Source organism: Syngnathus floridae, chromosome 17, assembly GCF_059516105.1.
Source record: "Syngnathus floridae isolate MCC-2025c chromosome 17, RoL_Sflo_1.0, whole genome shotgun sequence".
In the NCBI taxonomy this organism is placed as follows: Eukaryota; Metazoa; Chordata; class Actinopteri; order Syngnathiformes; family Syngnathidae; genus Syngnathus; species Syngnathus floridae.
Window position 1 is genome coordinate 5,638,835 of NC_142429.1, and position 26,370 is coordinate 5,665,204.

Sequence of the window (26,370 nt, forward strand, 5' to 3'; positions counted from 1 at the left end):
ACAACTGTGAATTTTTCTCACAGCAATCACGCCTCCGACAGCACCCGGGCACGGAAATTGACTGTGCTTGGCTTTAGCTTGCCATCAGCGTTTTTTTTGTGTGTGTGTGTGTGTGTGTGTGTGTGTGTGTGCTTGTTTGGGAGTGGGCTGCGGGCCCACATGATTGTTGTATATAAATGTTCCGTAGCACGGCTCGGAGGTGATGTTGCACAGACGTCCTCAACAAGTATGTGCTGCAGTTTGATGAGCTCATTTGGAATTAGTCCCTCGCTTCTGCTATTACAATCATGCTAGCCTTCACATATCCACACAAGCAGAACTTGGTCACCAAAACATAGACAACAACTGTGTGCTAATGAGAGCATCAGTCACTGTCGATATTAATAACAGCTTTGATGTGACCCTGAAATTTATTTAAAATAGATAGTTGGATGATCACTGGCGGCGCTAGAGAGGGCCACAGGGGTGCCGCCCCCCTGAAATATTGACTTTTGGTAATTTTCCAATTTTTCCAGGAACTTAAATTTCCACGACTGGTTCTCTTACCGGCTGAGACATCCTTGACCCCCATGGCCACCCCAAGAAAAAAAATTCTAGCTCCGCCGGTGGGTGGACTCTATAGTATGTGTAAACTTTTTGTTGTCTGGAGGATTGTCATTTTTTACACTTCCTCGTCTGACTTCCTTAAACATCTTGGGGTGGGGCTTACTGTTGTAAGTGCCTCTTCTTCAACGTTCGTGGCCTCAACCATGACATTGGCGTGCTTCTCTGTTATTAAATCATATGATTTGTTTGCTGATCCTGAGCCAGAGTACGCTTGGGGTTTGACGCTCGTTTGTAGCGTCGTTATTATGTGCTTTCATGGCGGTTTGCTTTTTCTCTTTTTATCATGTCACAAACATGCCACAATGTACCACTTTTCAAAACGGAGTAAAGCTCCACCACCATTCCGGTTTCGCGCACAGCAAAGGGAGAAAAAAATGAAGCCGTCTCTGAAATCTTCTCTTGTTTGTCTAATTTGTGCACGACTCAGATGTTTGCTCATGACCTCCGCCAACCACTGCAAACTAATATCATTGTTTGGATTGCCCAACGCTTCAGAATCAAATTCCTTCGTCGTTCACTCATCGAGGCAAAGGCAGCCACGATTTAGTAATTAGGCTGCAATCTCATTCAAACGGTGTCCTCATTGATAACAAAGTCAGATTTGCGGTCGGGGAGAAAACAAAGTGAGGGAGAATGGGCGGAGCCTATTTTAAAAAGCTACGATTAGGCCTCCAGGTGTTTACACCTGCGGTAGTTTGGGCTTCTCGCGGGGGCGGCTTCATGACAGTGCTAATGATAGGTTACGGCAGGTGAAGACACGAGGATGTTTATGTGCATCAACGTCAATCAAAATGCTAGCAGAACGAGTGAGTGCTTGCCAAGCGACGGGCAAGTTCCGCAAGTGGCAGGTCGCTCGGGTGATCGGGCTTACGCAAGCGGCCCGACGGAGGTCGAGTTGAGGTCGATTGGTGAAGTGGCGAGGTCAAGAGTTTGCGGTCATGTTGTGACATTGGAAGGAATAAAAATACACAAGTGTTGAAGACAAGCACATACTTGCAAGTCATTCAAAAGGACCATCATCCAAAACATCTCGCGTCATTTGTACAGACGACGGCGCGCCTGGATGAGAGCGGCCAGGAAATCAAACAAGGCAGATGAAGGCGCTTTTGTGCGGCGACGGCACACTTCCGCGTCGGCCTCACACGACGTCAGCTGCATCCGTGCGCTGATGTCTCCTTCGAGACGTAAAACAGGCAAGCTATTGTCTTTCCCCGCATAGGATGGGCTCCCCGCTAGTCATGTCGGCCCGCTTGATCTTCCACGCTTGGAGATTTTGCTCGATTTAATCGGCAACTCTTCAAAGCTTCATCGTATGAGCACATTTAATTACGTATGAATTCATGTGGCAGTTTACCGACAGGTCATCATGCTAAGCTACGATTAGCAATCTGCGGGGGATCTTTGCTGCTTAGCGCTCATTCAAATGCTCTTTCATAGCGCGTCCGACGCTCAGACCAAGCCGCTAAACTGCTTTTTGTTCCTTCTCGACAACGCCGCTCGACACGTCCCCACCTGTTGCGGCGAGCTTTATGATTTAGTCCCATTTGAAGCTGTCTGACATATCAAAGCGCTGGACTCCAGCCTTGTTGTTATCTTGCAAGTCTGTTCTTCTCCAGCGTCGGCGTTGGCTCGGGAACAACGGCTCGGTTTTAGGCCTCGCGCATTCCTGATCGCTGACGCACCGCGGTATGGAGAAGGATTAGCTAGCGCGCCGGCGTTCGGATAGACAGGCCCGCTCGTGAGCGACGCCTCGGTGTCTCCGCGGCAACGGGGATGACAATGAAGCGTGATTTCGCCACCGACCGGTTCGACAGAGAGTGCGAGGAGGGTCACCCGAGCGATGACTTGAGACGGCTGTTATGCTCGACGGTGGCGCAATAATTAGCAGCTCTACTTAGCAAACGTTAGCAGCTCTGACAAATTTGAGTGTTTTAAAAAATGACAAACCACATGGCCACGTCGCCGTCCTTTGAACGTAACACCTGATGGCTCCCGACATGATATAACTGGAAAAGAAGCGGAACAAGACTCGGCCTGTTTGCGAGGCGCCCACTCATCCATCCCCGAGTGGTTTTGTTTGGCCCGCTCGCTTTTGTTGACGCTCCCGTTCTCTCATGCCTATTAGATTTCCACGCATGGACGGGCCGCCGCGCTTTTGTGCCAATGTCTTGGTTGACGTGGATCTCTTTATTCCAATTTGAACGCGATCAAGGCGATGTCGGGAATATGACACCCACGTCCACAAGCTTGCAACTTGAGGCGTTGCTCTCTCGAGACATTTTGACTCATGATGTCAGCTGTTGGGAGGTATTTCAATTCAAATACCGTTAAATAAGTGAAAAAGTGAATTAAGACTGTCTGGTTGCATAAGTGTGCACACCCTCAATAATGTGTTCAGAAATAAACACATTCAAACTCATGTTAAACGGGAGTCCGTGCACCAGTCATCATTTAAAGTGCCAATACAGGTTCAAAGGTCACATGAATGATTTTGAAATACTTTTCCTACCCACTGTGACTACTGATTGATAAAAAACACTTGTCATGCTGACGAGGAAGTCGCGATTATTTTCCCAAGCGCTCATCAGGCGCGGACTTTCTTTTTTGAGAACGTGGAACACCTGCCAATGGGCAAGCGCATTCGTCCCCCGCTGGCGTTGGTTGGGTGCGAGGCAGCGTGGGAAGTTGCCTGCACTTCCTGACCCCACGCGCTGCGCCGGCGCATTGACCCTGGTCACGTGACACAGGAATGCCGGCCGCCTTTTGTTTTAACATCCACGCCACTCATGAAGTTGAGAGCAACTTTGCATACTATAGAATGATGGCTCCCTTGGCACTTTGCCTCCCTATTCTGCTGCCCGGGGTTGTTCCCAAACAGGATTTGCGGGCACCCCCCTCCCCCTCCCAATCCCCTCTGCCATCTTTTAAATCACTTCAAGCGCCACTGAAGCCTTTTTTTCTCCCTGTTTCCCAAAGCGGGCACCCAATCGAATGGCATCACAGGGCCTTGGACACATCAAGATAATCTACCCACCCCCTTTTTTTTTAATGTTTAAGGCCAAAACAAAAGGCGGGCCCAGTGAAGCGCATCTCGGCTGGTGGGCTGAATAGAGGGGCCCCTTTCATGGCTGTTTATGAGCACCCCTCTTGAAAAACACACATACAAATCACATCCCCTTCTCCCAAGGGCCGCTCTGATACGGGGCAGGGGGCGGGATTCTCGCCCCTCTCTCCCCACTTAATGGATTTCCACCCCACGTATTTTCCTGTCCGAGCCGTCGGTTTGTTTGTCGGAGTTATGTAAGAACGAGCTGGCCAAGCGCTTGCGGAAAACATCATTACAAAAGTTTATGCGGCAGATGCATGACAGACGAACGGCGCACACAAATAAAGATGTACAATTGCAAATAAACAAAGCCATTGATTAGAGGAAATTCATCTTTTAAATTCTGATGCATTGTGAAGATGCAGTTTGCACGATATAACTGTAATGGGAACGATTTTAGTGTTTATTTTATTTACAATGAGTATTAGAGTATACGTGCGCTCAGAGAGCTTGCAACACAAAATAAACAAACACGGCTTGGTTCTAGAAAACGACCACAATATTGTTGTTTTTCCAAATATATATTTTTATAAAACGAGGGAAAAACGTCAGCGTTCGTCAGCAAACTTGCAAGTCATCCCGCCTGCGTTGGCGACCGCGTCGGTCGTTAACTCGCCTTTTCCGCTGGCTGTCACATCCCGTTCGACAGGTAAACGTTTGACGGACGGGTAGGAATGCAGGCCGAGGGATTTGTTTTGGAACGGCGGCCCATTCTTTGGGTCGTCTTAAGCAAACACGAGTGCTGCATGTCCTGTTTTTACGGCTTTGGCACGTCACTGTTCAAACTCGCGCTCCCCAAGCGCGCGCGTGACAGAGCAAACACAACTTTTAATGCGCGACCTTCCGCCTAATGTGACTCTCACATACCTGCTCAGCCCATACCGAGCAAGACAAAATGCCTGAAATGTTTGCTAATTTACATAGCAACAAAATAAAATGTATAGACGCGCCCGGTGCTGCAGCTTTTATTACTCTGCTGTGATATGCGGTAAACTGTAATACCCAATGTGACCAGCAGATGTGTCTACTGTTTTCAGCAATCTTATGCAGAACGAAATAGAGAGACTTCCGTTAATAATGACTTGACGCAGCATCTAAAGAAAGTCTGAATGAATTCTCCCTTGGCCACTCGACTGCCACCTTCTTGTCTTCTGCCACCCAATTTGAGTCACAATGCTGCTTTTTGGCCACGGTGACATTGCGGCTTTATAATTTCTGTGAGGGATCTGAGAATGACACACACGCAAGTGAGTAAGGCCCGCAGATGTTTACAATAGCTTCAACCAACCCGGGAGGGGTGATGAGCTGTCAGTCAGTCAGTCAAAAAAAAAAAAAAAAAATTCTAAAAGCTGAAGGGGAATGTGTCGGGCGCGATGGCTACACCTGTCTGGCGTTTCCTGCGGCGGTATCGGAGGTGTAATCCCTGACATCGCCCGTGTTTGCGCTTGTGTTTTTAGATACGCGCGCGTGCCTTCCGGCAGACTTGTGCTTCACTTGCAGTTCAGCCTGGCTCGAGGGCATCCTCACCATGCAGTCCGCCACCCACAACTTCATTCACTTGGGACTCAGGTTTCTATTTAATACAGAGCGCCCCAGCTCAAGAGTTTGTAAGATCTTACTTGGTTGTAGCGAAACACTTTTAGTGCGAACAGCTCCTAACCGCAGTGCCTCACCTGATCCAACAGGTGGCGCAGTTCTTTTTTTAGCTACTCATTTTTAAGGTTTAAGAAGTGAATTCAGATTTCGAAACGAAACCTTGTTGATTTAACATTTATCTGTTTTTACTAACAGTTTTTTTTTAATTACTTGTAAATCCCCTTAAAGTTACGGCTTGACGAAATGAAGCTTAGTCGTTCGGTTCAGCATTCAAGATATCAAGCAGAAAAATGTTTCCTTCGTCTGCAAACCAAATGAGACTTTTAACTTAAATTTACTGCTTCCTTTTTTCCATTTAGTCATTTTCTTACAGTAAGAATTTTTCCAGAGTAAACGTGCTCGCGCCACTCCCTCCCCGACACACCTTTTGGGGAAGTGACTCTGAGCATCTGCTATTTTTAATCTCGTTTTCTGTTCCAGCACTTTAAATGGTGCCGGCTGCAGTTCTGGGAGATTCCTAAAGCGAGTGTTTACGACCACACTGCGCCATGACGCCAGTAGCACCGGCTCGGATGCGTACCCGCCCCTCAAAAACTGGGCCTGGAGAAGTCCGATGGCCAAATGGATAATGAGATTCGCTTCTCGGCCTTGCCCATTTTTGTCCCGGTCCAACCCAATCGTGTTTTATTGAAGCCTGGTGTTGCTGCTGTATGACGTGACATCAGTGAAATCCACCCTTGGCTTGTCTGTTATTTCTGTCTCTGACCCGTTCTTGCCAGGCGCTGCCGCGCTCGGCTGTAAAGCGGTCAGCGCTTTGGAAGCAGCTCCCGGGCTTGTACCAATTTTCCGTTCGGGCCTCCTTTGACACGCTTTAACACCCTCTGACCGAAAATGAAGCCTCAAAGCAGCAATGTGGAACACTTCAAAATCGTGTTGCAGTTCACCGTCTTATAATTAGTGTATATGTCGTTGTCATGGCAACTGCATATAGTGGACCCTCATTTATTGCGAGGGATACGTTCCTTCTTGATCTTTTTTTTTTTTTAAATAAATTACACTTCACACCTGTAGGGGAAGCCAGGCCTGGGGTCATTTTTTTAATTTGATCCCCCATGGAGTCAGTATGTAATGCAAATTTCTCTCTTGCTTTCACAGAGATGGAATCCAAATTCCGAAGAGACGTCAAGCCTCGATGGCTCTCGCAGATACGACGGTGAGTTTGTCTTCGAAGCTCTTTGCATTTACAACGTCGTCCTCTCGTAAAACCTTCCTTGAATATGTTAGCTGTCATCACGAGGCCTCGTGGCTTTATTACTTCCTAACGGGGCATTTTTTTTAAACCGGGAGCTTTTAAACAACACATTTGGACCTTTGCCAAAGATCCTCGAGGCTTTCAACTGACGCAATCGGCATTTTAACGAGCGACAGCTTTGATTTCAGCAAATTCCACGACGTTTAGAATCGGTGGGCTTGGCCGCCGTCCCGCATCGCCCGCCACAGTCCAGTGTGTTCCTGTCAGTGTGTTCCCATCAGCGTGTCACGCCGCGGTGCCCCTCTCGCCCCCTCCCCTCCTCGGCCGTATTGACTCGCCAGAACTCGCTGTTTGCCCAATCATTCGGGAGCCGGATACAGGGATGAATTGTTAACTACGGCGGGTCAGCCTGCGCGCCCCTTCGTCTCCCTCGCGCCCAACCCTTCCCGCGTGCTGTTGACTCATCTCCATGGCGACGAGGCAGGAATTTGTTTTCTCCCAGCGGCCAATCAAAGGGAGTCACGTGACCAGGAAGCGTCCGGGGTCCTCGACTGTCGGGAAACAAGGCCTCGGGGGACTTTTTGTGTGAGATGTGCTCATCAATGATTGTCGCGCACAAATCACCGGGCTTGAATTGAATGCGTTTGGTACATTTTGAAAACCCCAAGCTCTCTGAACCCGTTTTTCTTGCCAACAATATGTGCAGGTATGGGCAGGCAAGTGTGTTGTTTGCTCTTTTGGCCTCCACACGTGTTGTTAGCTCAGGGCAGGTGAGTGTTTGCTTTCTCGTCTCCCTCCATGAGGTCAGCGAGGAATGCGCCGCGTCCGATTTGTCACCCGCTCCTATTGTCCAGCTCAGCCGACCGGTACATTGGGTTCCGCTGCGAGTGACAAATGTGCCCTTTGCTTCATTGTTTCTTCGTTTGACTCTTGCTGGATGAAAATGCGAAACCGATTAAGTGTGTGAAATGCAAGTCGGGCCAGTCGGAGCCTGTAAGTGAATCACTAAACATTGCCATTGTGTGACGAAATCCACAGTTGGTTCTGAACTTCTGCAGACCATCTGTGACCACATGGGCGGTTCTTGAAATAGACTAAAAAGAAAAAAGTATATTTTGTGATTGAGGAGAATCCTTGTCAGAGGCACCACAAAAGGCGGAACGTACGATTGGTGTTTTTTCAAACCGTCCTATGAAAAAAACAAAACATGCCCCAACATGTTTTTCATAACATTATTTGTAATGATGTGTGAATGTCTTCATCTCCAAGCTCGTATGATTTGTGTCTGCCTTCGCCCTGCGCCACCATCTGGGTGGTCCTCACGGCTGGCTTGTCCGTAATCCTCCTGTCCCATAAATCAGTGTCCGGGCTCGGGACGGGAGCTGATGCTGTGTGACCAGCGGAGCGAGGTGGGTGGGGGGCTGGAGGGGTCGAGGCGCTAAGCCGAGGCTCCGGTCGCTCGATGGCCTCGGCCGCACGTCAGCTCTGCACACCGTCTTTAAAACAACTCGTCATGCATGGTTGACCTTTGGCAAATGGCCGCCGCCATTAGCCGTGCCGCTTGGTGGTCAAAAGCACACACGCAAACATGAGTTGGTATGTTGAGACCCCCGATAAAGGTAAATCTTATTTTGTAAGAATAATAATAAACAGCGATTTTAAGTGGGGCTTGGCGCCGCCCGGTCCTCGGGGTCCAAATGACGTGTTTGTTCTCACTAAAGCCAAAGTGGCCCGAGATGAAAGCCACGTTCGCGCTAGTGCGAGGAGGGAGGATGCCGTCTGGCCGCTATGTGGCCTCTCCGCCAAGCTTTTATCTCTGCCGAGAGATTGCTCGCGGTTGCGCCCAGCCTCCGACTCCCGAAGAGTGCTCGGACCTCTCGCGTTCACCAAGATAACGCTGCTTGGAATAATAACCGTCAATTGTAGCCCGACAAGTGTGGCGGAACACAAAAGAAGCTAAGATGAAAGGCTGCCAAGCTTTATTGACATGCTCGCATCCAAACACAGCCGAGTGGGTGCCGACGGACATTTTGACCCTTGGGTGCGGCTGCGTTGAAACGCAATTTGTTCTTTTGTTTGCTAAGATCACAGACGTGTATTTTTTATTTTTTTTTTACCTCAACACCTCCGTTTTCATTCTCTCCATCGCCCTTGCCGAGTGCAATTTAGTTTGATGAGCAGGTGGTCTTGCGAGAGCTTCTTGGCGTGTGGGGCTTTCAGGCGGAGTCACTCATGTAGGCCGGGATTAGTTGTGGGGGTGGGAGGGGGCGGATGGAGGAGAAAGGTTCAGCGTGTATCGACCCCGGCGAGTCTCTACCACGCAGAGTGCACATTCAAAGAGTTATTTTGTGGCACTCCAGATGGCTTTTGTGCGGCCAAAGTCCTTTCGGGCCCGCTGGAGCTCTGAGCTCAGCGGGCAAAGCATTGCGGGCCAGAAGGCCGTAAAATGTAACACGTTGCCGTTTCGGATTTTTTAGCACGCTGAATCTGAACACTGGAGCGGAACATCGCACACGTGGAGGCCTTTAGAAGTTCAAGTATTGGAAATTGGACTTTTAAACAGGGTCGGAGGCTTGGCTATGGTTTCCCCATGTTTGGCGTTTGCATGTTCTTTCGGCGTTCTAAAATCAACAGCGGCTAACCACAACAATGACATTTTCCAAACTGACCAACGTCTTCTTTAGCAGCGTATTATAAATCTGTGTCATGGTTACCAAACAAGCCAGATGTGGACACTGTCGATGCTAAAAGTTCTACATCGTCAATCATCAGCATTCTGCAATCACCCCCTCGGCGATTTGTAACACACAAACAATCGATAATTGGCTCTTGTTGATTTGTTGTGTAAATAACGATGGCGCGTGGTCCCACGTGGTTCCGTTCTGGTGGTTTTCATCTTGACTCTCGAGTTGCAGAGTTGCAAGACTTTGCGGCTTGGCCTTAAAAGTGCGATTACAAAATCATGTGTGTGATTGATAGCGCCTTTTCTAGACATGGTGATTAACTTCTACTAGTGAGGATAAGCAGTTCAGAGAATGGATCTGACGCCGTTGGTTTACTTTCGGCTAGTCGTCAAACATTTTTTTGAAACCGCAGGTAAAGTCGCTTATGTCCCGTTCGGCCCTCGAGAGCTTCAGCACTGATGGATTTTCCGGCTTTTGGACCTCGTCCCCAGAGTGTTTCCCGAGTGGCGACGTCTACTCGCACTGATAAACAGTGCGGGATTGGATCCAGACCCCATTGGGGTCTCTTGGAGCCCCGGGGCGCCTAACCACACATACCGAGAATCTTAGTCATTTGTTTACCGTGGCTGATATTTTGCCTATACTTAATCCTGGACTGGATTAGTCTTCACGTGTTCCTCATTCCACCTTTTCTCCACCCCGAAAGAGTTTTTTTCCTTTGTTCTTATGCATTTGACAAGCGTACCGACATTGAAGAAACTGCAAATCAAAAATCGGAAGGAGCAATTAGCGTGTCGCTAATTAATGAATGCAAGCTAACAATTAGCTTGACAAATTTAGATGGACTCACCTCATAAGCTAGCTCCAGTAACACTAAATGTTTCCCCTTCCCTCTGACCCCCCGTCTCCTCTTTTTTTTTTTTTTTTTTAAAAACGCAGCCCAGAAAGAATTTTCTCTGCGGTCTTTCCATGTGAAGTGGTCGCAGCCGAGTGTCACGGGGTGTTGCTTAATTGGCAGCTTGTGCTAAATGCAGATACGCTTCACTATGCGTAGCTTCCTCAATGGCCCGGCGCACGATTTGCCTTCTTGAAATTGTCCTTTAATTGGCTGCACAGTCACAGTCTCTTGCCTTAAAAAGCCTCCTCTGTGCTTACCTGCATGCGGCCTGTTGGAATCGCCGGTCCCGGCGGGAGGGAAGAAAAGCTCACATTTTGCTAGCCTAAAAACCAGATGGTTGGTTTTAGTTCTCCAGCTGACTCTGTTATGTTTGATGCTACGTAATAATAATAATAAGAGTTGTCATATAGTGGCGCCTTGAGATAAGAGTGTCTTGACTCGTGAACGCAGACTTGAAAGTCGCTGCCTTAACCCCATGCTGCTTCAGCTAGTCACAAAACTGATCACATGGATCCGGTAAATTTCCATGCCAGAAGATGATCTCTCTTCCTAGAAAGGTTTGTGGAAAAGAAAAATCAGGCTTGTTTTCAACACCATTTCTGTCAGTGAGCTAACAGGAAGTCCCTCTCTTAAATCCGGCCCGGTGGGTCGGCAGCATCCACTTCACTCTGGGCTGTCTCAGCAGTGCTGTGATCCCTCCATGGGGTGTATCTGACTGTGGCTCTGGCTCGCGCTACACTTTAATCCCCCCCCCCCCCCCCCCCCCCCCCCCCCGCCCCCCCTTTCCTTTTAACCACAATGGGAAACATGTGCTTACTCTGTGTAGGGTACCGGCCCACCATGGGAGCAAGCGAGCGTGTTTACCTTGACTCCAAAACTAACATTTCACAGCTCCCGTGGGCACCGCCGCTCGCTACCTCTCGACGAAGGGGAAAAAAAAGAATGACAGACAATCCATCGGCGTCATTCTGTTGCCGACAAGATAATAACCCTCCGCTGTTGTTGCGCAATATAACTGTCTCTTCACTTGTCAGCCTGTAAAATTTGCCACTCGGGTTTCTTACTTTTTCCCTTCCACCAAAGGCCGCGGAGGGCATTGTAATTTGTACTCGCTGTAATTTTATTATCCTCTTAAATTTCCATCCCAAAGTGAAATTTGGAGCCGAGTCGACAGCGATGATTGCGCGTATCTGCTTCTTAACGTTCAGCGCTGCTTCCTAAACCGACATAATCCCCCTGTGAGGAATTTGTCCAGATGTTTGATGCGGAGGTTCCTTGTCCGTAAATTGTACTGTTTGTGTGTTGTTAAGGGACGACATAACGCAGAGCCATGTGGACAAATGCCTCGCCCGAGGGCAGGAAATGCACTCCAGATGAAGATACTACACTCTGGTTCTTTTGACCAGTGTTGTGGACGTTAACCAACTGAGGGGTGGGTGGGGTGAGGTGGGGTTTTGAGTTGAACTTGCTGACAGGATAGTGACAGTTCCGAACCACTCAGACCTCCAAGGGGTAGTAACAAGCTCCGTGTTTAGAATATTCTGAATCATGAAGACAGCAGATGGCAGTGATTGTTTTTTCTAACTTGATAGATAACGACTTCAAAGTTTGGTTGTTGATTAGTGCTGATGTTGTCGAATGGCTTTCTGATTAGCGGCGCTGAGCCTCGTTTAAGTCTCGTCAGGGGACAACTCGTGCTTCTTGCCGTGGTCTGGATTTGATTACGTTCTACGGCAGCAAGATTCATTCAAGTTTTGAGCTCATGTTAGGGTTTCCAAGCCACATTATGGTTTCCTAGTAGACTTTCAATCCAAGTTGGGTTTTAAAGTTACTCATGTTAGGGTTTCAAGCCACATTATGGTTTCCAAGTAGACTTTCAATCCAAGTAGGGTTTTAAAGTTAGTTTCAAATTATGGTTTCAAGCATTCACACAATGATTCATTTAAAATGTTTGGATTACTGAAGCTCCCATTTGCATACTGTGTACCGTAATTTCCGGACTATAAGCCGCACCGGACTATAAGCCGCACCAGCTAAAATTCAGGGATATTTTAGTTTTTTTCTTACATAAGCCGCACCGGACTATAAGCCGCACGTGCACATGAGTTTTTTACAAAGAAAGATAGTACACAGAAAGCCGTAAAAATCCATAAATACGCCGCGCTGGCATTTAAGCCTCAGGGTTCAAAGTAACCTTCTGAATAAAATGCATTAAAAGTTCACATTAATTACAACTTGTTTTTGGTAAGCAAAATGTCAGAAGAATTTAATTTAAATCCTGATTGATTGGGTTTTAATACAATGGAGATGGTCCAAACAGCGCCACTGCTGTGTAATTTCTGAGTCACATGGCAGAGTAAGAGAAAGGGTTTAGAGCCCTTTGACGCAGGTCACCTAGCGTGCATTCCTACTAAAGCTCATAATAGTCGCAAGCAACACAGCCAGAATAAGCAGCAGCCATAGTAGTGTTTCAAAATAGTATTTTTGTTGTTGTTTTTTTTCTTCAAGATACCGCACAACAATGGCCCACAGCCTTTTTACGAGTGTATAAAAGTGATCAAGTCATCACAAAAATCACGAAAAAAATCTTATATAAGCCGCACCTGACTATAAGCCGCAGGGTTCAAAATTTTGGAAAAAAGTCGCGGCTTATAGTCCGGAAATTACGGTAATATTTTTAAGCACATAACACTAAAGCTAACCTTGTTGTTCATTGCAGTTCGACCTGACGGGAAAAACAAGAGGAATGCCAGATGAGCGTCTATCAAAACAGAAGAAATCTGTGTTTCCCCCTTCACTTGGAAACCTGAATCGAAGGTGAATCATTTGCGCGTGGTCTATCTTTTGCATTCCTGCTAACGACACACTCAACAAGTCGCTGCAAGTGCCTCATTCCAGTGCAGACCTCGTCGAATAGCTTCCGGAAACGAGGCTAAACGCGGTTCATCTGGTTACGTTTGACAAAGAAATCATTTCTTTACATTTCATTTCTAGATCTCGTGTTTTTGTAATCGATGGCAAAGACCGAAAAGGCGAGTCGGCCTCGGGTTTGTAAAGTGCGTGCGGCCCAGCACACCTCGGCTCGTAGATGTAATCTGATTTGCAGAAACGGCTTGTTTCGCATGACTGCTTTTAAGCCGCCACTGGCGCATGGTCGTGCCACTGCGTGTCTTTGGGCCTGTGTCTTTATTTATTTATCTATCTGTCTATCTATCTATCTGTCGTGTGTGTGTGTTTTGGAAACCCTAGCCCTAGTGTGTTGTGAGTGTGTGTGTTTGTTTGTTACCTATCCATGATCCAGAACAGTGGTGTCAAACTCATTTTTGTCACGGGCTGCATCGTAGTCATAATTTCCTTTGGTGGGCCATTATGACTGTCAACCCAAATAAATGTATGAACGTCTCATATTATATCCAGTACAGGCTACAAAACAAGATTCGAAATCAGACTAGTAAGCGTTGTACAATTTTTTTTAAATGAAATGGTAATAGAAATGGCTAGAAACATTTCTATTTTTTAAAAGTGAAGACAATTTGTAAAAGGAGAATTGACACAAAGCATAATTTGTTTTCGGCCCACGGGCCAGAGTTTGACACCCCAGATTTAGAAGGTCAAAAGGTTCAAGTCAATATTGGATTGAAGATTTGCAGGTTGGTCCAAGCAGACATGTTTAGGATCCAAACGATGAGTTTTGGACATGCGTCAGCTCGGTCAACCGTTCACAAACTGCTTTTGAGTCACACTGTCCCAGACCTGTTTCCGTGGGAACAAGTGTGCAGTTTCCCAGTGACACAAAGAGTGAATTGAAGAACTTCCTGTTTGAGGGGGAATGCTAATGGCAAAGCATAACCTTTGTTTGAAACCCCCCAAAACGTACTATACAGTCATTAAAAAAAATGATATTTTATTTTTTTTACTGTATTTATTATACAGGAAGCATATTTATTATACATATACAGAAAGCCTTACTATACACGTACATTTCCCCCCCAAAAAGCTTTATTTTTTACTTTTTTTATTTATTTTTTTACCAAAAACAGCCATCATATCTATCTATCTATCTATCTATCTATCTATCTATCTATCTATCTATCTATCTATCTATCTATCTATCTATCTATCTATCTATCCATCTATCCATCTATCCATCTATCCATCTATCCATCTATCCATCCATCCATCCATCTATCCATCTATCCATCTATCCATCTATCCATCTATCCATCTATCCATCTATCCATCTATCCATCTATCCATCCATCCATCCATCTATCCATCTATCCATCTATCCATCTATCCATCTATCTATCTATCTATCTATCTATCTATCTATCTATCTATCTATCTATCTATCTATCTATCTATCTATCTATCTATCTATCTATCTATCTATCTATCTATCTATCTATCTATCTATCTATATATATATACACACGTATATACGGTTGATATTTTTTAAGTTTTTTTAAAGCATTATTATGTAAGATCCTGTGTGGGAATCAATTCCACACAATCTGCATGCAAGTCAAGGAACTGTACCTCTTTTTACTATATATATATATTTTTTTTTTTTTTACCAAAAAAAAAAAAAAAAGCCCCACTATACAAAAACCCTGACACTGTCTGGAACTTAAATACTAACCCCACAAAACTGTATGAAACGTTCTAGAGTCTTGTCTATCCTCTGTCACATTGCTGATCGTGACCTAAATGAGTTATCATGTGGATCGGCAGGAGGTCGGAGCTGCATGCGGCTCGGCTTAGTCCCCCAAGATGAGATAATGCTCCGAGGGCTGCTTGGGTCTTGATTAGCTTGCGGGTAGGGGCTCTTTTTCTAATATCGCATTCCCCTTTGTGAGGCCAGATTAGCGCCTTATGAAAAAACACCCCCGCTGACACGCCCGATGGGATCGGAGCCTCCTGCCTGACGCATCGTCTCGGTCGGTACGGTTGCAGACGGTTTTGAATGCGACACATTCGGGAGTAACCAAACAGACAAATGTTGCCTCCTGTAGACATCCTCTTGACTCCCCCCCCCTTCAGTGAAAATCACATGCCAGACCACATCCATCTCCGAAGGAGTGAATGATCAACAAAAACTGAGAACGAGTGAAGACTAGGGTTTCCAACCAGGGTTTCAAACTTGGGTAGAGTTTCCAACTAGGGTAGGGTTTCCATCTAGGATTTCACACACAACACAGCACGCACACACACACACGAGCCAAGCCAGCACATCATTACAAACTCTGCAAAGCTCCTTTGACTGCTTCCATCCCTGTTTGACCCGATTCCAGTGAAACTTTAGCTTCACATTCAAGCCTGGATGTGATCTACAGTATGTCACTCCTGGAGGCTTGACTTTTGCAATGGTCCGTGAAGATGCCGGGGAAACTAGGAGCCATGTGCTTAGTGTAAAGCCTGATTTGGTGGCGCAAAAGACAGCAACAGGTTGGACAGCGTGGCATGCTGGAGCTAGCGGCCAAGAAAGCTTTCAAACTAAGGGTAGGGTTGAAAATGACTGTTTCAAACTTTGCAAAATAGGTTTTCAAATTTGAATATGTGTTTTTAGACAAGAGCTTTCAAAACACGATTTGCATCTCAAGTTGGCCGAAAAGCAGCAAAGTTGATTTGCTGGAGCAGATGACATATTTCATCTCTAGCTTTCTCTATTTTCAGATGTTATCGGGTGAGCGAGAGCGAGATGGAGACGTGATCTCAAGGACTTCCCCAGGTAATTTCAACATGTAATCTTTAGCCAGCATTCACAGGGCATGCAGGCTCCTTATATAAACGGACCCTCACAGACCGATCCAAGCGATAGTGCCGCAACTTGGCCTCAGTGGGATGCTATGAAAGTTCAAGTCATGACAGCGCCGCCGGCCGTATCGCTTTCAAACGCTCGGTGGAACCCGATGGAGATATGACGCCATTGCCCACCGCAGCGTCGCTGACCTTCAAAGGACCCTTATGACGAGCGCGCTGCATACGTGCGACACGTAGCGTACGCGTGGACGCGCCCCAAACAAGCTTGCCTGGAGTTTTTTTTTTTTCTTCCCCGTTCCTGTTCCTGTCTGTAAATAAAAGCTGTGAGCGTGGCAGGACGCCTGCAAACAAACACACTTGATGAGAGAAGGGCGATAGTGGGCCGGCCCCCAAAGGTCCAAGACAGGTTGGGACGTGGTTCCGCCAGTCGTTACAGAGATACAATTAGATTTTTTCTGAAGGACACAATCTTCAATTAGAAGACTAAGATTCAAAAGCATCAGCAATCATATCTTAATCATGAGTCTGGACTTGGATGGCGGTTTTTAGTTTGTTGGAAGACTCACACAAGATCTGTTCTGCCTTTGCTCGTTTTGGGATATTTGTTCATCTTTTCATGCAATCCACTTTTGATTGGTGTGCTCATTTTTTGGACTTGCTCAATCATTAGTTTCTGCGTTATGTTTCTAGGATCAAGAGTAAATCCCAGTTTGGACACTGCCAGGACTCGTGCGGCCATGAGCAGATGTTTTCTCCTGGCGGGCGAGCCGTCCGACAAGCATGCGCTCCATCACTGACAACGTCGCCCTCAAGATCCAGCTTCGGCTTCTTGGACCGGGAGAAGCTTTGACGTAGACGCAGCGGGACGGCGGGGAGGTTTCTGTTTCGGAGAATTTATGAAAGAGATCAGTCAAGATGAAAAAAAAGGGAAGCCAAGACGGTGAATGCGCCGCGAGTTTACCAGCGCTGACCGCGACGGACGGACATATTGTTTGACTTATTCTACACTGAGCCCGGATTAATATTTTCCCGTACGGACATCTGCTTTTCATACTCGCGCTCTCGCTGCAACTCTGCCGATGTCACATCCATGGCGGGCGTTATCCGGTATACATCAACAAGCGCTGGAACGGCCAAAGGAAAATAATCAGACGTTATTTTCATTCTCCTACGGAGATCCGAGCCAGTATTTAGACCGCGGTGACTGGTCAAGGCCGGGTGATGGAGAACCCTGCAAAAAAGAAAGAAACAAAAAAAATCACAAGCCTTTGCTTAGCTTTTTGAAATATTTTTGGGGAAAATGGAATCAATATGTTTTGTCACTGCAGCGGTGTGTCATTGTCAAACAGTTTGTAAGTGGAGTCAATTAGATTGTAATTGGAGTCATCCATGAAATAATTGGTGTATTGTATCATGATCTTAGCGAAATTGGAAAGTATCATTATATAATAAATTTTGTTGAATTTTTTGATATATCTTTGTGATCTCTCAATTGGAGTGAATCGGTTTCGAATCGAATTGACATAGAAATCGCCGAGTGACATTTGAACGGCGCAGTTGCTAAGGCACTGATTATCCCTCAAAAAGAAGTTTCTTATTGTTTGGTTTACTTCAGAACTCATCAGTCTTGTGACAAGTCATCCAAAATGTCACATGGCTCATACTAGCAATCACATTTGCCAGGGACGAGGTCATCGGCATGTGAGAATAAAAAAAAAGAGGGGGGGTGAAGGCTTGATGTTTTGGAAGTTGAGCCACATGACATCTTTATGGCCCCCCAAAACATTAGCATGACCACAATGCACTTCCCCCCACATACCCCTCCTCACACACGGGAGGGGAAAGATGACCTCTCAATTCACTGCACTTCTTTAGTCCTCAATGGAGCGGCTCAACAAAAGGTGACATCATTTTCTCAGGCTTTGATTGGCCCCCCTCCGTGCCATGGGATGACATCATGCGACCCGCCCTCCCCAAACTCTTCAAAAAGTCCCAACCACTGGGTTCCGACCAGAAGTCCACCCCCCCTCCTCCTCCCACCACCTCTCTTGGAAGCTGCGTTGCCAAGACAACAGGCCCAGGAAATGGGGCAGCACTTGGCAGTATATTAGAGCTGCCGATCTCATAATGAGCTCAGGCGGCCATGCCTTTTGTGCGCCGAGTAAACAATCATGGGACATGATAGAGTGAGACCAAATGGAGGGGTGGGCAAAGCGCAATGTCACCCATGCCGGAACTTTCTGCCCAACAAATGTTGCATCAAAAAGCTCTCAGCTTACACTTTGAAAATGACAGTAAAAAAGATTCTTTTTTTCGTGTTGTTAGTGGCAAAAGTAACAAAGTAAGTAAATAAATAGTCAGTAAACAAATATTATTGACGGAGAAGTAAAGCACTTTTCACCCTGAAATTAAAACAAACAATAAGCAATCCAACCACGTGCACGCTAACGACATAATTAGCGCCGATGCTAGCTAACAAGATTAAAAAGATGAACGCAGCTACATTAGCTCAACAAATGTTAATGATTTACAGCCGGCAATTGAATACTATTGCTTTATAATGTCATAATGGGACTTCCGATAACTACGTAGTCCCATGAGTAACATTAGCTTGATCAAACGATAACACTGTGCTGGCTCGTCCTGACCGCCCACCCAAAACGACTCAGTTATTCTACCAGCATTCAAAATTGTAACTGTTTAATTTGATGTTAAGCCACGACCTGGACTAATAAGCCTTTAAAAGTCATGTTGGGCAGCAGTACTTTCACACAAACGTCAACATGGACTTGGAAACGCCGTTAATGGGGATAATTGGAAGCGTGCTGGGAGCCAAACCTCATCGCTTGCAAACGGTCCTCCTCCAAGCAACTTCCCAAAAAGCCGAGCCGCATCTGAAGGGAAAAATGACACAGTTAACCGCACGTTCTCCTGGAGGAGATCCAGCTGTCATGTTGAGCTTATGCATATATTACCCAACTGAGCACGACATGCGCGTTCGTCCTCCCGAGCGGACAAAACCCGTTTTTTTTTTTCCCACACGCTTTTTCTCTTTATCCGAGTATCCGAATCAAAGCGCCACTTTTCTGTGGCTTCGGCGTGATGTGATTAACGGTGTTAGCCGTTCCTTTGGGCCCTGTGGGAGAAGACTTTTTCGGGTAATGGGTATCGGTTACCTCTGGCGGGCGAGGCTCCTGCTGACCGTGACGTCCGTCCACTCGCTTCTGGTGGGAATCAACAACTTTTACCATTTTTCCGCTATAGTTTCCACAGTCGGCAGAGGTGATGGAATTTCACTCTTGTGTGTGATGGACTTACCTTATAGTTTTAATTGAAAAAAAAAAGGCCTTCTTTTGTTGCAGGAGGTGGGGACTGGGGCTTCTAACTCGCATGGGTTCTTTACTAGGGTGCTCCGTCCTGTCAAACGGAACAAACAGTTGGACTAAGTCACAAAAAATCAAGGTGACAAATTTTAATGAAGGTGACTTTAGTGAAGTGCACAGCTATGGAACAAGACCAAGTACTGAACAAGAAAAATGGAGGACAATAACAGTCCCATCTCGTGGAAAAACCTTTTACTCAAGAGGAGACTAAGGGCACCCTCTTTGCTCGTCATACTGTATACGACCTGCATAGCAAAGCATCCTTCCATCTGGGCAAGCGGCCTCTCTCACCCTCTCCATCCCGCTCTTAATCCCCATTGAGAAGGGTGGGGGGGGGGGACGTCGATGATGGTGTTGGGGGTGAGTGTGGGGTGGGGGGGTCGACAGAGCAGGCCAAAGGCTCCAGTGACATCCATGGGAAATGTGCGGATCCATTCAGCGGTAATTATGGGCATCAATGCAGAGAGGCAGTGTCAAGGCGTGGGGATGGGGCAAGGGGGTGTGGGAGAGTTTGGGGGAGGGCAAGATAACAAGTGGGGGGGGGGGAGCAGGGGCGGGATTTGCCGTCTAAAGATAGACATCATGACAAAACGGAAAGGTGGGGAGGGGCACGTGCATTGAAGTGCACATGAGCTTGACTTTGACACACTCATTTGAATTTATATTCATATTTCTACTGTGGCAGCATTTATCCAAGAGGAGACTGAGGGAAGAGACAGCAAAGTGGAGACTGTGGAGTACAAAATGTGGGGACCGTGCAACTTTTTGGAGTATAAGGCTGCCTAATAGCTTCTTTACAGTAAGCTGTGCATGTGTGAGGGAAAAAGGCCCACAGTGGGTGGCTGAAACTCCGCCCCCTCTCGCCGTACATCATCAGCCTGACAGGCCGTTTCACTACTGGATTCCGAATTCCAGCTGAGACGCCACCTCAAACACCGCCGACGTCACTCGGCCAGCTTTGTATTGCTGCCGACAAAGCAAATCTGTCCAAACGCTAGCCAGGAATTACGGGCTCGTTTTTTACTATTATTATTTTCAGCGCTTGAAAAATCAAAAGATATTCCAAACTCCTTTTTAACGGCGTGACCTTTAGCAGCTGGCGACGAGGAAGGCTTACATTCAAACGATGGCTTGTAAAACTTTTAAAGGTATATTTTTTTCCTCCCTTCACTGTGTTGTCTTTTTTTTTTTTTTTTTGTCTAGGGGTGAAAGCGAGGTCGGGCAAGCAGGCGCTTCTTCTTCCGCTGTCTGGGGAGTTTACCTTCAGAGACGTCTCATTACGCCTCTGATGAATTTAGACCGAGGGTGTCGAGCTGTCGGCTGCGCAAAACACACGCTAAAAATAACACAAAAAACGCAGCCTCAGACGTGACGTGGGAAGAACAAAAAAAGTAACCGCCATTGAGATAGAAAGGCCACATCTCATTTCCAGCTATGTAATTGTGGTCATTTTAGCAAGACTAAACATTATCACTAAACATTAGCATAAGATGCTAATTATAATCGTTTGGGATTTTGTATCCAATGACTTGTAATTGAGATTCCCAGAAACCGGAGGAATCCAAATGAGACTCTCGATCCTTATCAGGAAATTGCAGATGATCAAACTAAATCCAAAATTGGGGATTATTTTTGCCCCTCCCAATCTTTCGTATTTTTGTTTTTCAAAGGACGCTTTGTCCAACTTGAAATTTTGCCTGCAAAGTCCGATCTTATCGGAGAAGGCCAGAATGTGTGTGGATCCTCGCCAGTAATTCCGAATGTCTTCGAGTGGCTTCAGAAGAGTATGATATGACACTCAAACAATAAAAAGACTTTTGAACCGCATCTGGATGCGACTCAGCAAATCCATTTGCTGAAACAACACACTCAAGTTTATTTCTCGAGACTTCCTGAAACAAACACAAATCATTTGATTTGGAAGGAAGCGGGGAAAAGCCCAGTCTGGTCTTTTTGGGTTATGAGGAGCGCTGTCAGCTCGATATTTCCGGGACCCATCGGGGTCAAAGTTAGACCGTTATTTTGCTGAATAAGCAAGAGCAGTTGACCTTCAAGTGCTCTCAATGCTGCATTCAAGGACTCAACTGATTATTGTTCTCACCCTGGGAACTGCTCGGGAGCTCGTTTGCGTGAGCTCGGGCGGTACGCTTCGATTTCACACGTGATGGAATTCTCCTGAGAAGGCAGATTGGTAAAATATCCCACCGACTGCTTTTTGCTGGTAACTGTAATTGAACACCGATCTCTCACGTCGGTAAAAGCGCTAATTAGAAGTAATACAGCTGATTTTCGTGTTATTTGCCGCCGTGAGAAAGAAGCTTTCGCTCGTCTTCCCCAACAATTAGAAATTGCGGTTGCGGATCTGTGGGAAAAAGAGTTTTGTTTTCCCTTTGCAGCGCTGAGCTGTCTCCTGCTATTTTCGATACGATCGTCTCACATTTGGCTTCATTTAAAGGCCGCGGGCAGCGAGAGAGGTGCAACCGTCACGGTGGTCCACGTTTTGAAACTGTCATAGCAACTCCCAAAGGAATTCAACCTTCGCACTGAGATCGAAAACTCAGCGGCGGAAACGCTGCGGCTTCCCACTGTCACGATGAAGATGGCGGGTGGGGTTACGCCGAGTTTGGCGAGCGACCGGCTTTATGACCGTTTTGCGGCTGAGCGATTGGATCATTAACTACGATACCGCAAGGTCTCATCCAGAGCTTGTCGTGGTTAAAGGGCGGCATTAACACGAGGAGGTTGGGAATGTGCAGCGCCAAATGAAGAGGAGTGAAAAGTATCCGGGGAATGATGCACATCCTGTCAGCTGAGCGAGCCCCTTCTTCCTCCTCCTCATCTTAGTCCTCACAGCTGGTGCTCCCACCCGCACGCAGGCCAACGTGTAGGTTGTAAGGTTCTCTCCTCGGGGTCTCCGACTCAAACGGGGCCGGGCCCGGGTCGCCGAACCTTCTGACCTGCGGGTCAACCAATCATCTTTATCTCTCCCCACTGCCGAAGCCATCTTGAAGACGTTAACCCGATGACCCAAAAGGGAGGGGCACAGGACTGATGACGGTACAGTACGATTATGCCATCGGTGTGCTGTTCATTTGTTATGAAGAAGCAAAATTCGATTCATTGGAGCTAATGCTATCGCTAATGAACGGTAGGTTGAGTTCAGGACACGGCAGATCTGTTCGGATGGATTTAGCAAACGGAACTTCTGCGGGCTGGTGGTCAGGTGGACGGCTCCCGGCCGGGTGACTGCCACAGGGTAGCACAGCACATTCAACCCACCCAGCGCCCTTCGCTCACTGATCTGGCCAACGTGCACAGGACTTAAGCCGAGGATTATCTCCATTGCACTTCCACCCCTACCACCCACTCGCACACCGGGAAACTGTGGGGAGGCTTTCTGATGTGGCCTGCACCTGCAAGGGAGACACACCTCGGTCTGTTCTTTCCAAACTGTTTCGATTCATTGGGTTTTGGTCCCAGTGACAGACAAGTGACAAGACCTGTTTTTAAAATTCAGGTTATAGTTGAGATTCCTTGCTAGTTATGCAAGTGTTCACTCACTCGTCATTCACTCGTTGACATCATGACAACAGATTAGAAAGAGTGAAACGTGAGAGGACTACCTCGTGATGGTGACTGGCAGCTTCCGTTTGTCGACGTGCGTCTTCTCAAGTACCAAACGAGCGAGCTGCTTACCCGTTCATGATGTCATGCATAGTGAGTGCTGACAAGAATCTCGTCGGCGTGCGGGTTGAAGGAGCCGCCGAGGGTAGCTGCTGATAGAGACACAACAACAAAAAGCGTCAACAACCAAAAAAAAAAATCAGCCTTGGGAATCGGATGACATCAGGTGGCCCGCGATTGACCCGGCAAGATATAAAACAAGGATTTATTCAACAATATGTAGCGAGAAGGAATGTCGTATATGCATACGCTTCTGGGGAATGTTTAAGACAGGAGTGGCTGGAAATCAGCCGTCCGAGAGAGATAACGACACCACTGGCTGGGATTTTAGGGTAGTCGCTGTGGAAACAATGATGTCACCAGCATGCCAGTGGCGCCCTATAAGGTGGCAAGTTGAGAATAAGATGGAACGTGGGAGTGGGACGGATATGGAACGGGGATGGCGTATCCATATGAGGAACGTAGCGGTGCCGAACGATATGGGAAATTCGGAATGAGCCACTCTAGAAAAAAAAGGCCATGCGGGCTAAGTTCAGATGCCATTTCCCAGCAGTTGGGGAAATAAGAGCAAGGAAGTGAGTAGGAGTATGCTTGGAAACCTGCAGCTCCTTAAATGTCACTTCAGAGCAGTCCAGGACCCACCACATCAACTTTATTTGAGGTTAATTAAACAGGATGATACCGAAACGTATGTTGGGGGTGATTCACGAGGCACGAGCAAATGTTTAACCTCGACGCCGTTTGAGCAGAAACCGGCTTTACAAGAAACGTTAAATAAATCTCCGTCGGTAAGAGCACATTTCCTTTCAGCTCCCGCATCCCTTCGTCATGTTAATCTTGTATTTTCTGCCTGGCTGGCTGGCTGTGAGCGTTGTGCAATGCCTTTTGTTCCCAGCTCAAACAGAAGACTTAGCATAAGCAAACAATCTCGGCCCGTAAGACCGAGAACAACAGTGTTTGATAGAAGTGGAGATAGTACATTTCGATTACACATGGGAGGACGTGTTTGAAGCAGGTTTTAGGTTTGGGCTCGGGTTGGGTTAGTGTTTGGGCTGATTATAATAGTAGGAAATAAATGGAGTCTTATTTTGAAATTTTGTGGTATCTCGCAAGCAGCTTTTGGCCCTGGAAAAACATAATCATGTACAGAACCGTATATGAGTTCTTGAGGGACCGAAATGGATTCTCCCCGTACCCCTATTTGTGGCCAAAACTCTGCGGGATGCCTCTGGAGCGCCGCAATCAAAACTTGCCAAGAGTGTAAGAACATGAGCGTGACAGATTGCAAGACATTTATCAACATTCTCCAAACACGACAACTCCGTGTTCCCGTGTGCATTTCTCTTCCAAGACATCAATACCGCACGTATAGTAGGAATGCGCTTACATACATCAGCCCGTGTGCAAGTTACAAATGATCAGCTTCAGAAGACGGATGGCCCGAAACCAGAAGACGGGCGTTTGTACGCAGATGTTCTGAGTCTACTTACTTTACAACATTCTTGAAAAACAATGACAACCGAAGGGAAGGGCGAGCTATTGCTAATGCTAAACCTAAAAAGTCTTTGTTCGGTTTATGTAAGACGACCATGATGAATCTTTACTAAGTTGTCAGTCCAAGACTGATCTGAAAAGTACAAACAGAAAATGTGGTCCCCTCCGAAGTTGCCCATTCCCGATGGCGACGATGTGGCTTGCTGTCGCTTTAGCGCTGTCCGCAGATTGGCTAACCGCAGTCTGTAATCCCTGTTGTGGTCTCAGCCTCTGGACAGACTAGGATGAGACTAGCGGGATTCCCAGGCTGTGACAGCGTCATTACAGAGGCCGCCTGGATGGATGGTGAGCTGGGGGGCGGGGGAAGGGGGGTGTTCCCTCCCTGACCAGGGTTGACCCGACTAGACGACCGCAAGCATTTGGCTGTCGTCTCCAGCTGTTTTTTTTTTTTTTTTTTGCTAGGCGAGCTGCCTGCCCGCCTCCCTGTTCTGTGCTCCATTTGGGCTTTCTTGAGGCGTCCCAAACAAAACCACAAAAGTGGAGGGGCTGATGCAATGAGGTTGCCGAGCAGCTTCGTCGCCCCGGCCGCAGAGCGGGTGAGGTCATCCCCTGCGTGCCCCCGACCGGCCCGGCGCTTGGCAGCCGCCATGGGAACTGCCTTCCGATCGCTCGCATCGGCTTTCTCGCGTCTCTCCTTCTCCATCAGACTTTTTTTTTTTCCTAGCACCTCATCATCGATGCGGGGAAAGGAGCACATGTGGTATCCATATCACCGCCGTATATTACTCATCGTCCAATCTCTCCAGATCCTCATTGCTGCACGTCAGATTGTCTTTTTTTTTTCGCTACGCCGCGTAAATCTTAACGATGTTGGCGTGGTGTCAGCTACTCGGAGCGGTGCTATATCGAGAGGCAGAGGAGAGATCCGTGAGGCGGCGTTTCACGCACATTTGGTGGATTTACTGTTTCCCAATGGAAAAACTAAAAATAGCATCAAAATACAAACGCTATGTTGATATCAAATAAAAGGGTATAGATCGCATTTACTTCTACATCGGATGGAAGATTCTTTTAGTTGACATTTTGCCAGAGTCATTCGGTCAAAGAGCGTTCCTCTGCCTTTTCTTCTTGCTGAGAATTACTCTACCATGAAGGCACTCATCGAACTTTGTGCAGACAAAAAGGTGCCAGCATTGTTTTGAGATGCCACTCAAGCTTCCCAGGCTTCGCTCATGTATTCTACAGCACAGGACTTCCTGCTTCAAACGGGCTCATGTTTCCCACTTAGACAACAAGGCCCTTGTCCGTCCGTCCATCCGGCTGCAGCGTTACCTGTCCCGTCGCCACCGGGGCCCTCCCTCTCGTCGGGGCCGCGGCGCAGTTCACGGGAAGGCGAAACCTATTATGGGATGCACACACTAATTTGCATGGTGCACATTTCCCACAATTACAAAACAAAAAAATACGCTGATACTAATACTCCGATACTAATACTAATATCGGTCTTGTTCAGTAAACACAAGCTACGCCTATTTTTCTGTACACCCTTTGCACATACGTATATACGGAAGAGATTTGCAATCTGGAATCTTATTTCCGTAACTGGCAGCGATCAATTTGACGCAAGAGTCGATACTCGTTTTTTGTGCAATTGCGGGAAGACAATTGTGTTTACTTTGTTTTCTTTTGTGTGCGCATGTGATTAGCTCATTGTGAATCCGTCATCGGAATGCAAAATTGAACGGCACTCAAAGCGCTTAACATTTGCGGCCGCGTCAGTTTCTAGTAATGTTTGCTCGCTGAGGCGTGTTAAAGAAGACGTCTGTCAACTGATAGCATCAATTAACTCATCATATCGTGTTGAATTGTTTTCGCTCACAAAAATACAAATTGCTAATGTTGAG

At 46.9% G+C, this 26,370-nt stretch overlaps 2 long non-coding RNA genes across 4 annotated transcripts in view; one reads left to right on the forward strand and one right to left on the reverse strand.

The window, feature by feature from the left end:
* Nucleotides 1-17,378, forward strand: part of LOC148383905 (uncharacterized) — a 30,661-nt gene extending 13,283 nt beyond the window's left edge. Inside the window, exons 2-5 of the long non-coding RNA XR_015853458.1 lie at nucleotides 6,464-6,521; nucleotides 12,862-12,959; nucleotides 15,819-15,873; nucleotides 16,596-17,378. This is a non-coding gene — a long non-coding RNA (uncharacterized LOC148383905). The remainder of the gene's footprint in view (nucleotides 1-6,463; nucleotides 6,522-12,861; nucleotides 12,960-15,818; nucleotides 15,874-16,595) is intronic.
* The window catches only part of LOC148383906 (uncharacterized), a 67,578-nt gene continuing 57,881 nt past the window's right edge, over nucleotides 16,674-26,370 (reverse strand). Inside the window, exons 5-10 of one of the 3 annotated variants that reach the window (XR_015853461.1) lie at nucleotides 22,912-23,064; nucleotides 19,224-19,322; nucleotides 19,082-19,129; nucleotides 18,744-18,799; nucleotides 16,960-17,136; nucleotides 16,674-16,785 (exon numbers count right to left, since the gene is read on the reverse strand). This is a non-coding gene — a long non-coding RNA (uncharacterized LOC148383906). Of the gene's footprint in view, nucleotides 16,786-16,959; nucleotides 17,137-18,743; nucleotides 18,800-19,081; nucleotides 19,130-19,223; nucleotides 23,065-26,370 lie in introns of all 3 variants that reach the window. The other 2 variants (XR_015853462.1, XR_015853460.1) reach the window with 2 other exon arrangements.